Raw genomic sequence first — 15,093 nt, forward strand, 5'->3', positions numbered from 1 at the left:
AGATAAGTTATATACACAGTTTTAGTATCTATGAGGATTTTGTTTTCTGCCACATCAACTATTGATGTCCACTAACTTATAAGCACCAGTTACTATTTGCCTCATTATCTGTAATTATATTTCCCTCCATTAATAATTCTCACATATATTAAAGATCTAATTTGTTTTTATGTGTAATATTCTCTCTCTCTGTCTCTCTCCCTTTTGAGACAGGGTCTCACTTTGTAATTCAAGCTGCCTTGAACTCACTATGTACCCCAGACAGACCCCAAACTCTTGACAATCCTCCTGCTTCAGCCTCCCAAGTGCTGGGATTACAGATATGCATTAGCATGCCTGGCCTTATCTCATTTGAGGCTGAACTTTCTTTAAATACATTTCCATGTTCTTTACTTTTGTAGAGTTTCTGTACAGGACAAATTCTCTATTGCTGATGATGTGGTTCCAGGTCCAAAAACCTTCACATCCACAAGATTTTTAGCAAACATGAATTCTGTGATACTTTTCAGATATGAATACTGGGTAAAATCTTTACTACATTTTGAACATTTGGAAGGTTTCTCTCTAGTATGAATTCTCTGTGCTGAGCAAGAGTTTATCTTCCCACAAAGGCTCTACTATGTTCTGCATCTTGGCATGTTATCTCTCTGGTGTGGATTCTCTGGTGCCAAATAAGATTTGAGACTTCTAGAAATACTTTACCGTGCTTTTTCCATTTGTTAGGTTTCTTTCCAGTGTGAGTTCTCTGAATAAAACCTCAGCTTAGTTAAATGGTCTTGCCATGTCCTTTGTACCTGTGAAGTTTCTCTCCAGTATGTATTGTTTGGCAAAAAAATAAGATGTGAAATTTTACATTGATAAGCTTTCTTGCCAGTACGAATTCTCTGGTATGCAGTAAAATCTCATCTTTGATGAGACACTTTGCATCATGTTTTTAAATTTACAGAAGTTCTACCCCACATCTATTTCCTGGTGCCAAGTAAAATATGAGATTTGATCATCCTCAAAAAGCTATTAGTAAAGCTACAATGTAAAACAGCTATAAAACAACTCAATATTTTTCTGAATTATAGTCATCATACTATACTGTGCTGCATACTCATACTATACACCTACTTACTCATGTCTATGGTGGTATAATTCACAATAGCTGAACTAGTAAAATCCTTGGTGCCTACCGAGTGATGAATATATTAAGAAAATTAAGCATACATACTAAATAGATAAGTACTGTCTTGATTACTATTCGCTTGTTGCTGAGACAAAATGTCCAACACCCAAAATGAAGAAAGGAAAGGTTTATTTAGCTTATAGCTTTTGAAAGCTTCAGTCCATACCCAGCTGGCTCCTAGGCAGGGTGGCATAGCTGAAGGACAGCCATTCATTCAACTGACAAGAGTGGAAAGAGCGTGAGGGAAAAGCATGACTTCTTCTCTTTTTTATATTGTATGCCAGAACTTGGTCCAGGGTAGGTACAGCACTCACACTGCTAATCACAGCACTAGATAATGGAACAATCATGAACACAAGACTCAGCCACCTCCATGACTGCTTGAGGCTTTGGAGGGACAACCAGACACAAACCATAACAAATACTACTTAATCATGAAGAAAAGTGAAGTCATGATATTTCCATCATAAAAGTGATGGTACTAGAGATCAATGCATTATCCAAAATAAAAATCTGATTTAAAGAATATCTTAGGACCCGGGATTTAGCTCAATACCTATCATAAGTGCTTGCCTTGCAAGCACAAGGTTGTGAGTTTGATCACTGGTGCCAAAAAAAAAAAAAAGAAAAAAAAAAAAAAGAATATCTTAGATGTTTTCTCTTATGTGGGATCCTAAAACAAAGATAATATGAAAGTAGGTGAATATTAGAAAAGAGAAAGAGAATATGGGAGATGGAGTGTAGAGCAAAAGGAAATTATCCAAGCCTGTTCTGTGGATGTATGAAAACACCAAATAAAATCAACTGTTCTGTATAAATAATATGAATATGAGCTAATGATGAAAATAAGTCAGCTCACAATAAAGCACTGAAATGAGTGAATGAATTGGGTGACAGAGCAGCACAGTTACAAGAGATTGAATAAAAGTAACCCTAATTTTTATAGAATTATGATGATAATAAGTTATTGAGAACTCAGAAGAAGCAAAAGAATGATTTTTCATCAACAATTTTGAGTTAGCCCAGGTCTATCTCCCACTACTGACCCGGAGCTGCTGGAGCTGGCAGGAAGTGAGTCCAAGAATGGCTTCCACTCCCTCCCTCCGCTGACAGGACTCCGCAGTCAGAGACCAGTGGGAATGCCTGGCTGGAACACAGGTGGTGGACAGGTGGTACAGAAAAGTCTGAAGAAAGCCAGTAATCTGCACATCTATTTAGAGGAGAGCAATATGCAAATGGTAACTACTCTGGGGGAGGGGAAGAAAAGGCTGAAGCAACAGTAACAGTATAAGCCAGTCAGCAGTAAGTTAGTGAGTCAGCCTTGTGCTTGGGGACAGACACGTGAAATAGAAGCAGATAGGCAGGTCCACCCTCTTTTCTTTTTATTCTTATCTTTTTTTTTTTTTCTTTTTCTTTTGGTCTTTTTCTTTTTTATCGGTACCAGAGAACTCACGACCACACACTTGCAAAGCAGCCTCTTCTGCTGCTGAGCTAAACCCCCAGCCCCTATTCTTATCTTTCATTCTTGCATTTTTAATCTTTTTTTCCTTCTTTTTAAAGGCTGGGGAGAGCTCCAGTCACAGAAAACTAATCCCATCCCCCAAATCAAGAAACAAAGATCAGACTTGGACCTATCCCAGAACTGTAGACACTAGAGAAATCTCATTGCTTTTATTTTTCTCTGCCTGATGGGTTTTCCTCTTGGTAGTTGACTGGATTAATGTTTTTTGCTGTTGTTTATTTGTTCTTTTTTTGTTGTTAGTTTTGTTGTCCTTTCTTGCTGTTGGTTTTTTTTTTTTTTTTGTCTTTTTTTCCTCTTTTTATCTGTTTCTTTTTTGTACATTTCTCCTGTATTTGTGGTTATTTCTGCATTTATTCTTTTCCTCACTTTTTTCTTTTGCTTTTTTCTACGTTCTTTTCTCTCTTATTCATGATTTATATCTCTAAAGTGTGCTTTTGTTTTATTGTATTCATCCTCTTCTTCATTTTCGTCAACTATCTCCCTTGATTTTGTAATTTTTTCATATGAGAAAACATTGTCTCTATCTGATTCACTTTAATACACCTAGGCTTTCTTTTCCAATCCTTCACTCTCTGTCCTGCAATTATTGAAAACTTGGATTATTGGAAACACAAATATCGAGTTCAGTCACCCAAGTATTGTAATCTTCTTTTTAGTCTTCCCCACAATCCAAACAGTAATATTTGTAATTCTATTGAGACGTTATTGGAATCCCAGGCAATCAGTTCCAATCTACCACCACCAATGCAACCCATGGTGAGAGTAAAGACACCAAGACATATTCCAAGTTAAGGGCAGCCAAGGGGACCCAAGTCCGTTTCCCATGAGGACGTGTGGACAAAGGCCTCGATCCTAGGCCTCTCCCAGCATTTATTATATTGTGAAGAAAGGGAGGGGTCGCTTAGGAATGAGTGATAGTTAGGATGTTGGGGATTACTGAGTAACTTGAGCTGGCTGGCCAGGTGCAAGGATGGCACCTCTGTAATTTGCAGAGATAAAGACACACCGAAGGATCAATTTACATAACCTGATTAAGGTAACAGTAGAATTGTTTTGGGGGCTACTTCTTCAGTTTTGGATATGCAAACTCTTGTGCCCTGGGGAGTCATAGCCTCTTATCTTGAGGCTCCTACCCAGTTGACATTCCCAGAGCAAATTGCTCTGAGTCTCGTCAGCTCAATCCTGTAATGTGGAGAGCACCATGCAAGGACACAGGACTGTCTGATGGCTAGACTTTGCACGCTAACACCTCAGCTAGCCTTATTTGCAATGCTTAGAGCCAATTGAAGAGAGAAGGAAATACCCTAACCAGCCTTTCACATATCAGTATAAGGAAATCAGTCCCCCAATTAATCAAAGTCACAGCAATTGTTTTGGATCCAAAGGAAGTCACTGTTGACTCTCACATCTGTGATGGCTGCACATTAGCATCTGGGCTAGCCTTGTTGGCATGCTCGGAGTTAATTGAAGAGAAAGAAATATCCTAGCCACATTTTTACATATCAATATAAGGAAATGAGTCTCAAAATATTCAAAGTCACAGTAATTGTTTTGGATTCAAAGGGAGACACTGGAGTTGTCTCCCACATTGAATGATCATCCTATGCCCTCCAACTTTACTCCTACTATATTTTATCTCATCCCCTCTCCAGTATACCCGCTATACCTCTTAACCCTCCCCCACCTAATAATACAATAAAAAGCACTCTACTAAGAGGAAAACATTGAATGCAAGCTCCTGGTTTAAGTTGGGTTATACTACACAACCACAGAACTTGCTCCTATGGTTAAAGATATCAGGCTAATAGTTACCAATCTGTCGGTAGCCAGGCTGTACTTGAGTCCAATGTTAGTGATAACTGTACTTCTTTGGCCAGATGTCATACCTGTTATACTCAGTTTTTCTCTCCATATGACAACACTGTGACTGTAGGGGTTATAACCACCACCATAGTCCAGTACCAAAGGAATGGACCTTGAGTCACATAGATAGTAATTTCACATTCTGCATACATTAGGAAGGTGGGTTCTTGGGATAGACATAGAGACCAAGGACCACCTACATCTAGAAGACATCCTGGGAGAACAGACATCTGCTGAGAAAGCCTCAACACCAGGGATAAAGCTATCTAACTTTTAAAAATCTACAGGCATCAACACAGTAAACAAAATAAAATACAGAAAATGACAAGAGAAAGAGGCAAAGTGCAACCTCACACCCCAACCCATCCAGGACAAGTCCAGAGCACAAAGAGATAGAGGAAATTGGAAGCCAACCACTAAAACTCTGAAATGACAGCAGAAGAGGTGAAAAAAATGAAAGAGGCCATACAAAAAATAAATGTCAGCAGTGGTCGAGCCAGCAAGGAGAAAACCAGGAAGCAGTGCTCTCCCTGTGAGTCTGCCACCACATGGGCAGGGAGAGAAAATCCCAACCCCCACCCCTATAGGCAACTGGCTGATTTGGGGAAATGCAGCCTTAAATAATAGCAACTAAAGTAAAGAAATAATGCAATGCTTGTATCGTTTGATTGACTTTGCAGATCTAAAGCCAGTTATCTGAGCATTTATTTAGAGGATAATTGTTGTAGTCCTGGGTTTCAAGGAGAATAAGACAATTAGGACACCTTGTTTATAGTATTATTTTATAATTGTCACCCAGAGTCAAATATAAGAAGTGCAGGAAATCTGTCCACACACTGTGACCCAAGGAATCCAACTGAGGACCTAGACCCCACAGCAATGTCTTGCAGGAGTCCATCTGAAGACCTAGAGCCCATGACAATGCCTCCCACAAGTCCAACTGGAGGCCTAGAGCCCATGAAAATGACTCATGCAAGTCTGTTTTATGAATCTGAGCAGGGAAGGCCCAACTGTCAGCAGTGGAAGCTAAAAAATCTATGTTGGTGGGATGAAGGAGCTGAGCCAGCAGGTCAAGGGTTCTATACTGGAGCCAAGAAATAACACTAAAAATAAGGACCAGAGTTCCCTTGAAAAGTACCACAGCCATCCTCAACAACAGCAAGGTCCTAAATTCCTCCAACATTGAGAAAAGCTGAGTTCATTTTGGGATGCCAGCATGACAATGTTCTCCTGGAGATTGAATATCACACATCTTCTCCTCTGGATCCAGGAAACAATATTCAACATAACGACCAGAGTTCCCCCAACGTGAACTGCAGCCACTCTAAGTGACAAGGTCCTGAGCTTCTCTGACAATAACAGCTGAGTTCATGTTAGGGAAGCTAGCCACGACAAGCTCCTCAAGGAGAACCAACAGCTCCAAACAACAGCACCAGTTAGGAGAACTCAGATGTTATGCTCTTCTTCTTCATACATCCTTTTATGCCGGCAACTTTCCTCAGGTGGGCCATCCATACTCAGCACCATGCTGATTCATTTCAGCTGGTATTAAATTGACCACCAGTTTTTAATCCGTAACAATAATAATGTGCAATATAGTAACTATTATGGATTTCCTACTGTCTTATGAAATCCAACATCATTCTCACGTTGTTTTCTGTTTGTGGTTTATTTAATTCTCTTTAAAATAAAATTAAAAAATAAAATAAATAATATCTAATGTGCAAAAAGAAATGATCAAAAAGAAAAAAATAGGAGCTTCAGAAAATGATGAAAATCATAAATACCCAATATAGACAGGAAATGGAATCAATGAAACAGATCCAAACAGAAATACGGGAGAGTAAAGACTTTAATAAAAGCATATATAACACTCTCAATAAACATATCCTGCTCTTTAAAAAAAGTATATGCAACAGGCTGAATGAAAGTGAGGACAGAATATCAGACATAGAACACAAGAATGTGACTAGTGACCAAGAAAATAAAGATAGCTTGAAAATAGCAAGGGACCACAAAAAAATCAGTTCAAGGGCTACACAATAAAGTAAAAAGTGACATAAGATTGACTGGAATCAATGAGAAAGCTGATGACAACCCAAAAGCCATTAAAAACCTCTTTGTGGAAATAATAGCAGAAAACTTTCCAAACATGGATAAAGAGTTTGACATACATGGGCCCAAAGGAGAAGGAGTCATGCCCAACCCTCAGTGAGCCTGCCACTGCAGGCCTGTAGAAGAGACCATGCCCTGGGACCCTAACGCCATCAGAGGATTTTCAGTTGGTCACTGCCCTGTGCCTCTCTGCCACCCAGTAGCCTCAGATCAGAAAAGCCCAAGTGCCTGGCCCTGTCCCCTGCACCACATGATGGGCAACCAGTGTAGGAAGTTCCTGGGACTCAGCAGCCAGCTGATTCAGAGGAACACAGGAAGATGTCAAGATAAAGGAGCAAGGTACAACTTCAGACCTGCCACCCATCCAGAACAAGTCCAGGAGATATAGACACAAAATAAATTAGAAGTCACACACTTGAAATTTCTGAAATAATAGCAACTGAAATAGACAACTTAGTGCTTATATTGTTTGATTAATTTTTTATGCCTATATCTCACCCAGACCAAGTCCAGGAGCATAGAAGAAATTAGAAACCACATATCTGAAATTTGTGAAATGGTGACAACTGAAGTAAAGAAATAACTGGGCCTGCAGGAGGCAAAGGAGTACGGTGCCAGGGGGTCCCTGTGCTGAACATCAGTGAGGATGTACACTGGCCATGGAGGAAGGGGCCTGTGATGTCCCTGCAGCTGTCCAGGCATATGAGGATAGGACTTCTGCCAGGCCTGTGGTAGTGGCCTGCCTTTTACCTACAGCCTTACTGTTCTCCTCAGTGAACTAGGGGGAGCTCCAGGCCTGGAGCAGGAAGTTACAGGGAGCCAAGGGTACCCTGTTGGCCTTCAGCAGTAGAGGCAGCACACAGCAGGGAGAGAACCAGACATGACATAGATCCAGATGTCAGGGCTGGTGTGGCCATTGCTCTTGCCTACATGACATGCAGAGCCTAGTCTTTCCTTTGAACCCTAAACCTAGTGCCACCCCTTTAGGGTCAGAATTATAAATCTCAAATGCAGAATGACTGGAGGACTGTCAAGTCATAAACGTGAGTGCTAAAAGAAAGCTCACAGAGAAAGAAAGACTTGTAAGAAGATTTCTGGGAAGATGGTGAAGTTTTGAACACCAAAGAAACAGCCTCTCTGAGATTTGGGTCCAGACACTGATATACAGCAATGTGAGGAGTAGGGAAGTGGGTTCCCAAGATCCAATGAGGATCTGAAGTCAGAATTGAAGCCCACAGGGAGAGCAAAGAGAGGGACCTCCGTGCAGAAGGAGGTGGCAGGCAGCACTTTGTCCCTGAGCTGCATGGGAGGAGCAGCCCAAACCTGGAGACACAGGGTGACTACTGACACCAGAGTCTTCCATGGAGAAACAGATCAGTGGATTGGAGCAGTGGATGCAGCAGACTGAAGCAGGTGATGAGTTGTTCTGATCAGACTTCCCCCTGGAGAATATGCCAGGAGACATATTGGAGAAGGGCTCTGAGCTCAGAGCAGCTGTGGGCTGAATCCACCTAGCGACTCCAAGGTGTCAGGGTATAGTAGAATGGAGTTCAAGCCACCAGGAAGTCAGGGAGCAGAGTTCAAACTGGGTGGAGATACATGGAGAGTTCCAGGCTTAACAAACCGGGTTCCATCCTCACAGACAGAAGCCAGCCTGAATTTCAGTGGAAATTAAAGTGTGGGTTGCTGGGGTTATACACTGCCCTCAGATCTCAGGTCTGGACTCTGTATGTCCATGTGGTCTTGCCAGTAATAGCAGGGACATGCCTTGAAGCCAACAACCTTCTTCTTTTCTTTTTGCTTTGTTTTCTTTTTTTCTTGTTCATTCTTGTTTTAACATGAGTGTGAATATTGTTCCTAGTTTTGTTGTTGCTCTATTCTGGCTTTCTTTTTATTTCTTCTGTCTCTCTTCCCCTTCTGTCTTCATCACCAGTTGCTCAAACTTTGCACAGTCTTCCTTTGTCCTCTAGCCTTTCTTCCAAGCTCTTCCTCTTCTCCCTTTCTCTACTTTTCTGCTAACAGCTTTTAAATTTTCTCCCCTGCATGTAAAATTGCCATACCCAGGGCATATTTATGCTAAACAATGTTCTGCTTTGTTTTGCATTTTGCTATACCTACACAAATCTAGTCCGTACAGACTAGCCCATATGGCTACAGGTGGCAAATTAATACTTACCACTGTTTGTCATTTTCTGGACTATGTTTCATGTGATTGTTTTTACTGATTGCATTACTTTAGCCAAGGTGACATAATTGTTCTAATCAGTTGTTATTCCTGGTATACCAAGGCTAAGATTGCCTAAGGGTCATAACCAATACTATAGGCCAGTGCCAAAGAACCAGGGGCAAAGCCAAATAGTCAGTAGTTTCTCATTCCCCATAAATTGAAGAGGTAGGATCTTACAGCAGAAAAAAAAAAAAATCAGCTACATCTGGAAGATGTCACTGAGTAGTTGTTTCCTAGAAGATTCTAAACACTGGCAGTAAAGGTACTTGCCATTAGCAATTTATGAGCATTAACTCAAGGATTAAACTTAAAAAGAATAAAAATGAGAAAACACTTAAGGAAAATGAATTAGGCTTTAGAAAACACCAAATCAGAAATAATTTCTGGGAGAACTGCAGAAATGATGACCATAGTGATAGACATGGTTAGTGATCTAGAGAAGATACAAAGATAGAGCAGTTCAGAGAAATTAATGGAAACGATGAACACACAGCATAGTTAACAAATGGAGTCCATGAAACAGATTCAAACAGATATCCAGGAGGTTAAAAATTTCACTGAAACTATGTAGGAGACAATTTGTGTGACTCCCCTTGAATGCAGAACAACTGCTACAACTTTGATTATATCAAGATGTATTTCCACATACTGATATGTACAGAGCTGACTATGATATTTCCTCCTGTTTTCAATTGGTTCTCAGCATTGCAAATAAGGCTAGCCGAGGTACTGGTATGAAATCTCTAAAGCCGCCATCAGACAGTCTCCTGTTTCCTGGCATAGTGAACTGTATAAAAGATATGAACACAGTGGCATGGTAGAGCCAGTCAGCACAGGAATGTCAACTGGGTATAAGCCTTGAGATAAAGAGGTTATGAGTCCCCACGGAACAAAAGTTTAAATGTCACAAACTGAAGCAACAGCCTCCAAAACTAACTTAGTTGCTACCTTAATTGAATTATGCAGATTGATGCTTCTGCATGTTATTATCCCTGCATTTTGCAAAGATGCTTTTCTCCCTACCTTGCTAGACAACTCAAATTACTCCTGTAGTTCCCACCACCCTCACTGTCACCATCCTCAAGCCACTCCCTTCTTCACAAGATAATAAATTCTAGGAGAGACCTTGGATCAGGGTCTTTGTCCACACATCCTCACCGGGATTGGATTTAGGACTCCTTGGCTGCCCTTAACTTTGGATATGTCTTTGTGTCTTTACTCTCACCCTGGGTCACACTGGAGGTAATAGATTGGAATTAACTTGCTAGATTCCAATAATATCTCAATTGGGATTACAAATATAATTTTTGCATTTCAAGGAAGATTGGAAAAGGATTCCAATACTTGGATTATTGTACTTAATATTAGGGATAAAACTATATGCAGCAGAATGGGGGAATGTGAGGATGGAATATCTAATATACAAGGCAGGATTGTGGTTAGCTAGCATGAAAAGAAAGATTTCTTAAAAATAGCAAGGGACCATGAAAAAACCATGCAACAGCTGCTGGATGATGCAAAGAAGACTAATATAAGGTTTATCAGAATCAATTTAAAAAAGCAGGAGTACAAATGACATAAAAAAAAAAAAAAAACCCTGTACTCACAAGTAACAGCAGAGAACTTCCCAAACTGGGAAAAGAATTTGACATATGGGTAAGTGAAATATTGAATATATGTTGAATATTAGAATGCTAATTAGTCAGGATCAAATAAAATCTACATCAAGGAGTAGAAGAGTCAAGATTCCAGAAACTCAACATAGGTACAGAATATTGAAAGTTGTTAGAGAAAAGAAACAAGTTATCTGTAAAAAAGCCCACCAGAATCATAGCAGACTTCTCAACACAAAATCTCAAGTCAAAGAAAACTTGGGGTAAAATATTTTAACCTCAAAGGGAAACAAACTACAGGCCAGACTGATGTACAGTCTTTCAGAATTTATATAGTTCCATGACAAAGAACACCCAAGGAAACTCATGACTACCAAACCTTCAAAAATGTTCTGAAGGACATTCTAGAAAGAGATAACAAGAACTGCAACTCTGTGAACCCCAACAGAAGGAATCCACCGGGAAAGGCAAGAAATTAAACAGAGGGGAAAAGGGGAAGCAACGAAAGGAAAATGAGGTGACAAAGGTGAGCCCGTCCATATTGGCTATAAACATCAATGTTGATGGTCTCAACAAGTCAAACAAAGCAGACTTGCAGAATGGATGAAGAGGCAACGCGTGTTAGAAACACATTTAATTCAGTCACCTACCACAGAGACATCCATCTGTTGTGGAAGCTATTTTATTTTATTTTATTTTTTCAAATACATTTTATTCAAGGATAAAAAGAAAGGAAAAGAAGAAGAAGAAAAAGAAGAGGAAGAAACCTACAAGAAAATGTCAAAAAAATGTCTATCAGGGGCAACAATGGTACATATACTATGCACTGTCATTCCCAAATCATTCACCCAGAGCACAAGACATCTGTTTTCAATTGTCTCAGCAATATCAGCACAAATCTTTCTCTTCGGTAAAATCAGTAGTATAACTATCTTAACTATTTTTATACATATATGTGCACCTATGCATAAGTTTTTTGTTTCAGCTTGTCACACTAATGAAACAATATGTTTATACTGTGCGTCTTATTTATCTCACTAATGAGTATGTTCTCAAGTTGCATCTATTTACCTATAAAAGTCTCCAGTTTATCTTTCTTTATGGCTAAGTAGTACTCCTTTGTATAAACATATCACATGTGTTTTATCCATTGCTCAGTCAATGGGCATTTAGGTTGTTTCCAAGATCTGGCTGTTATAAACTGTGCTACTATAAACATGGGGACACAGATAACATCATGATATTCAGTGTTTTTTTAAAAAATTCTTTTGGAAAGGTACCCAGAATGGGAATAGCTGGGTTGAATGGGACCTCCAATCTTAATTTCCACACTGATTTCCATACTGGTGATTTTATCAGTCTGAATTCCCACTAACAGTGGAGAAGGATTCCTTTTCCCCCACAGCCACTCCAGCATTTGTTGTCACCTGATTTCTTGATGACAGCGCTTCTTTCCAGAGTGAGGTGAAGTCTCAGTGTTAATTTGCATCTCTCAGTGGTTAGTGATGCTGAACATTTTTTAATTTATTTATTCGCTGCTTGTATTTCTTCATCTGAGAAGTATGTATTCATCTCAGATGACCATTTTTCGATTGAATCTTTAAATCTGGGAGGACTGATTTTTTTCTGAGTTCTTTATATGTTCTCAATAGTAATTGTTTGAGGAACAGCTGGCAAACATTTTCTCCCACATTGTAGGTTGTATCTTCATTCTTGTTGACATTCCCTTCTGTGCAAAAGCTGTCAGTAAGGTGAGATTCCAGATGTTGATTCTTTGTGATAGTTCCTGTGCAATCTAGGTTTTGATTCTAAAGTCTTTGGCTACACTATTGTCTTCAAAAGAATTACCTACTCTATCTTCCATTAGATTTAATATTTGTTTTAATACTAAGATCTTTGATCCATTCAGATTTTAGCTTAGTACATGGTAAAAGATATGGGTTCAGTTTAATCTTTGTGGAGAGCCAGTTTTTCCAGCACCATTTATTAAAGAGGCTATCTTCCTTCCAATGAATGTATTTGGCACCTTTGTCAAAGATAGATTGGCTTAGTGTGTCTGGAGATGTTTCTGAACCTGTAGAAGCTATTTTACTACAAAGAAAAAATGTTAAATTTATAAATTTAATATTAAATACATTTCTAACACTGTTCAAGGATGAGACTAGGAGACACAGCCTGTTTCTGTGGTTAGAAAGCTACAAACTTAATGAGCCTTGATACCCCAGGAGCCAACTGCAAGATAATTGTAGCTCAGTCACAAAGAGATATTTCTCTTACTTCCAAGTTCCAGAGAGTTATCACTGCAAGGACATCTCTGCCCAGACTCAAACAATGCTGGATTCTTCCTCTCTGTTGTATGATGGTAACCTCCTTTAATTGCTGTTTCTATAAGAGTAAATTGTGCCTAGCAATTAATGACAAAGACATGCGTAACCAACTATAGGATATTATGTTATCTGCCTTTTTACTTTCTCTTGGAAACATAAATGATTGGAAAACGCCAGTCAGACTGGTGATCTGGAACTGAGAATCCCGTCAGCCCAGTCGCACAGTAAAGCTGCCTTCTAAAGTCCCTCTGGTGCCACATCTCCATTTGGCCTGGTCCTAAATTCCACGTCATAACCTGGGGGCTCATCTGGGATACACCATGCTGACCGTTCAGTCACTGGTGAGGAGCCTGCTGGTTACTGGGCCTCTCCCCACCGCAGACAGGGCAGCGTGCCCTCCAATTCTTTCTCCGAGTCTCCTCAGAAGTTATGGACAGGGAGCCCCTATGGTATCAGTGAGCTCATCAGACTCTGAGAGGACGCGGAACCCAATGAAGTTGGTCAGCTGCTGGAAAATGTAAGATTCCCTTAGGACACCGGTAAGCAGCTTCAGCCTGCCAGTTCCTGTTTCCATCCCATTCTAGGATGAGGGAGGCCCTGATCACACCTGGCCTGCATTCACGAGGACAACCAAGTTCTGTTTCCCCATGTAGACAGATTTCACCCCGGGGATGGGGGTGAGACTGTATTTAACCTCTGTCTGATTGTGCATGAGTGTGTGAACTCAGTGAGAGTGAGCAGTGTAAGTCAGATGGTTCTGCCTGTGCACCAACATTGGTACTTGCTAGCTGTGGGGCTTGACTACATCTGAATGGCTTCTCTGTGAGAGGTTCCCATCCTTTGTTTATCGTGACTCTGTTCAAAAGCACTACACACATTGTGGCGAGCCAGTAATTGTGGGAAGTGGTCAGAATAAAATGACTCCCTTGGAATGTATGATGAAAAACTTCAAGAAAGCCTGTGTGGAAGACCATGGCATGAAATTGAAACCAAAGCACCCCTGCACATTTTGCTAAATCGAACCGCCTCACCTGTATTCCGCTAGGCCACCAGAGGGCACTCCGAACACAGAAATTGTTCACCAAGTTTGGCACCAGATTGCTGGGAGCAGCCTGGAGCAGTTCCCCAATATTGATGGCTGGATGAACTTGTGTCAAAATCTGCCACCCTGGCGCTGAGCATATGCTTGGCAGGAAAAAGGAACTCTTTTAGTCGTTAAAAACAACAAAAGTCCCCTAGACGCACAAGGAATCAAAAGGCTAGAAAGATTTATCCCATCCTGCCTGAAAGTCCTGATAACAGTTTTCTACCACAATATCTGGATGACAATCTGAATCTGCCAGAACCACCACTAGCCCCCAACAGCCAGCCACTGGGGCTCTGGGTCCAGCCACATCACTGTCCCCAAGAGCATCCCTGACACTGCCCAGCTCATTGCTAGCCATTCTCACAGATTCTACAGCTCTGTCCCAGTCACAGCCTGTTGCAGCCCCAGTGTCAGTGCTGACACTTCCTTCACCTCAACCAGTTTTGTTCCGGGTGCTGATGCTTGCTTCATCCCCATTGCTGACGCCCTCAGCATGACAGCCAGCCTTGTCCTCCTCAGCCCCACGACTGCTTTTCTCTGCCTTCTGTGCCACAGCTCCCCACACAAACAGCACCATCTCAACTGCTGACTATGTCTCTACAGTACATTCTGTCCTAGTTCAACCCAGTCCTCAAGAGTCACCTGCCCAGCCCGGTCAGTCACTGACTCTGCTCAGCACATCTCCGGATGCATCTCCATGAATATTTCCACAGCCAGAGAGGACCAAACCAGCAACCTGCACTGTGCTATCAGCCTTTCGGTTACCGATCTTCTCAACTGGGAGCACCATACTTCATAAAAGCCCCAGTCCGTGATTGATCTCCTGCCTCTGATTCTTTGGACACATCAGCCTACCTGGGAAGATTGTCAGCAAATTTTCCTGACCCTCTTCAGTACAACAGAGTATATTCATATTTATGAGGGAACGAAACTGGATATAGACTAGAATCCCAAACTCTGTTGTTGACCCTGCCATGTAGGTAATCTGTCAAAGTTTGCAGAGTTGAGGGGGAAAGCCTGTTAACATTGCTAAGATTGCAGAAGTCCCCAAGAACGAAATGAGACTCCAGCTAGGTTCCATGAGAGACTGTTCAAAGCTTACAGAGCCTACACCTCATTCCACCCCGATGATCCAGGAAACCAGCGGATGATAAATTCATTCTTTGTG

Source organism: Cavia porcellus, unplaced genomic scaffold (genome assembly GCF_034190915.1).
Source record: "Cavia porcellus strain 051 isolate PalLab524CR breed Dunkin Hartley unplaced genomic scaffold, mCavPor4.1 scaffold_27, whole genome shotgun sequence".
NCBI classification, from domain to species: Eukaryota; Metazoa; Chordata; class Mammalia; order Rodentia; family Caviidae; genus Cavia; species Cavia porcellus.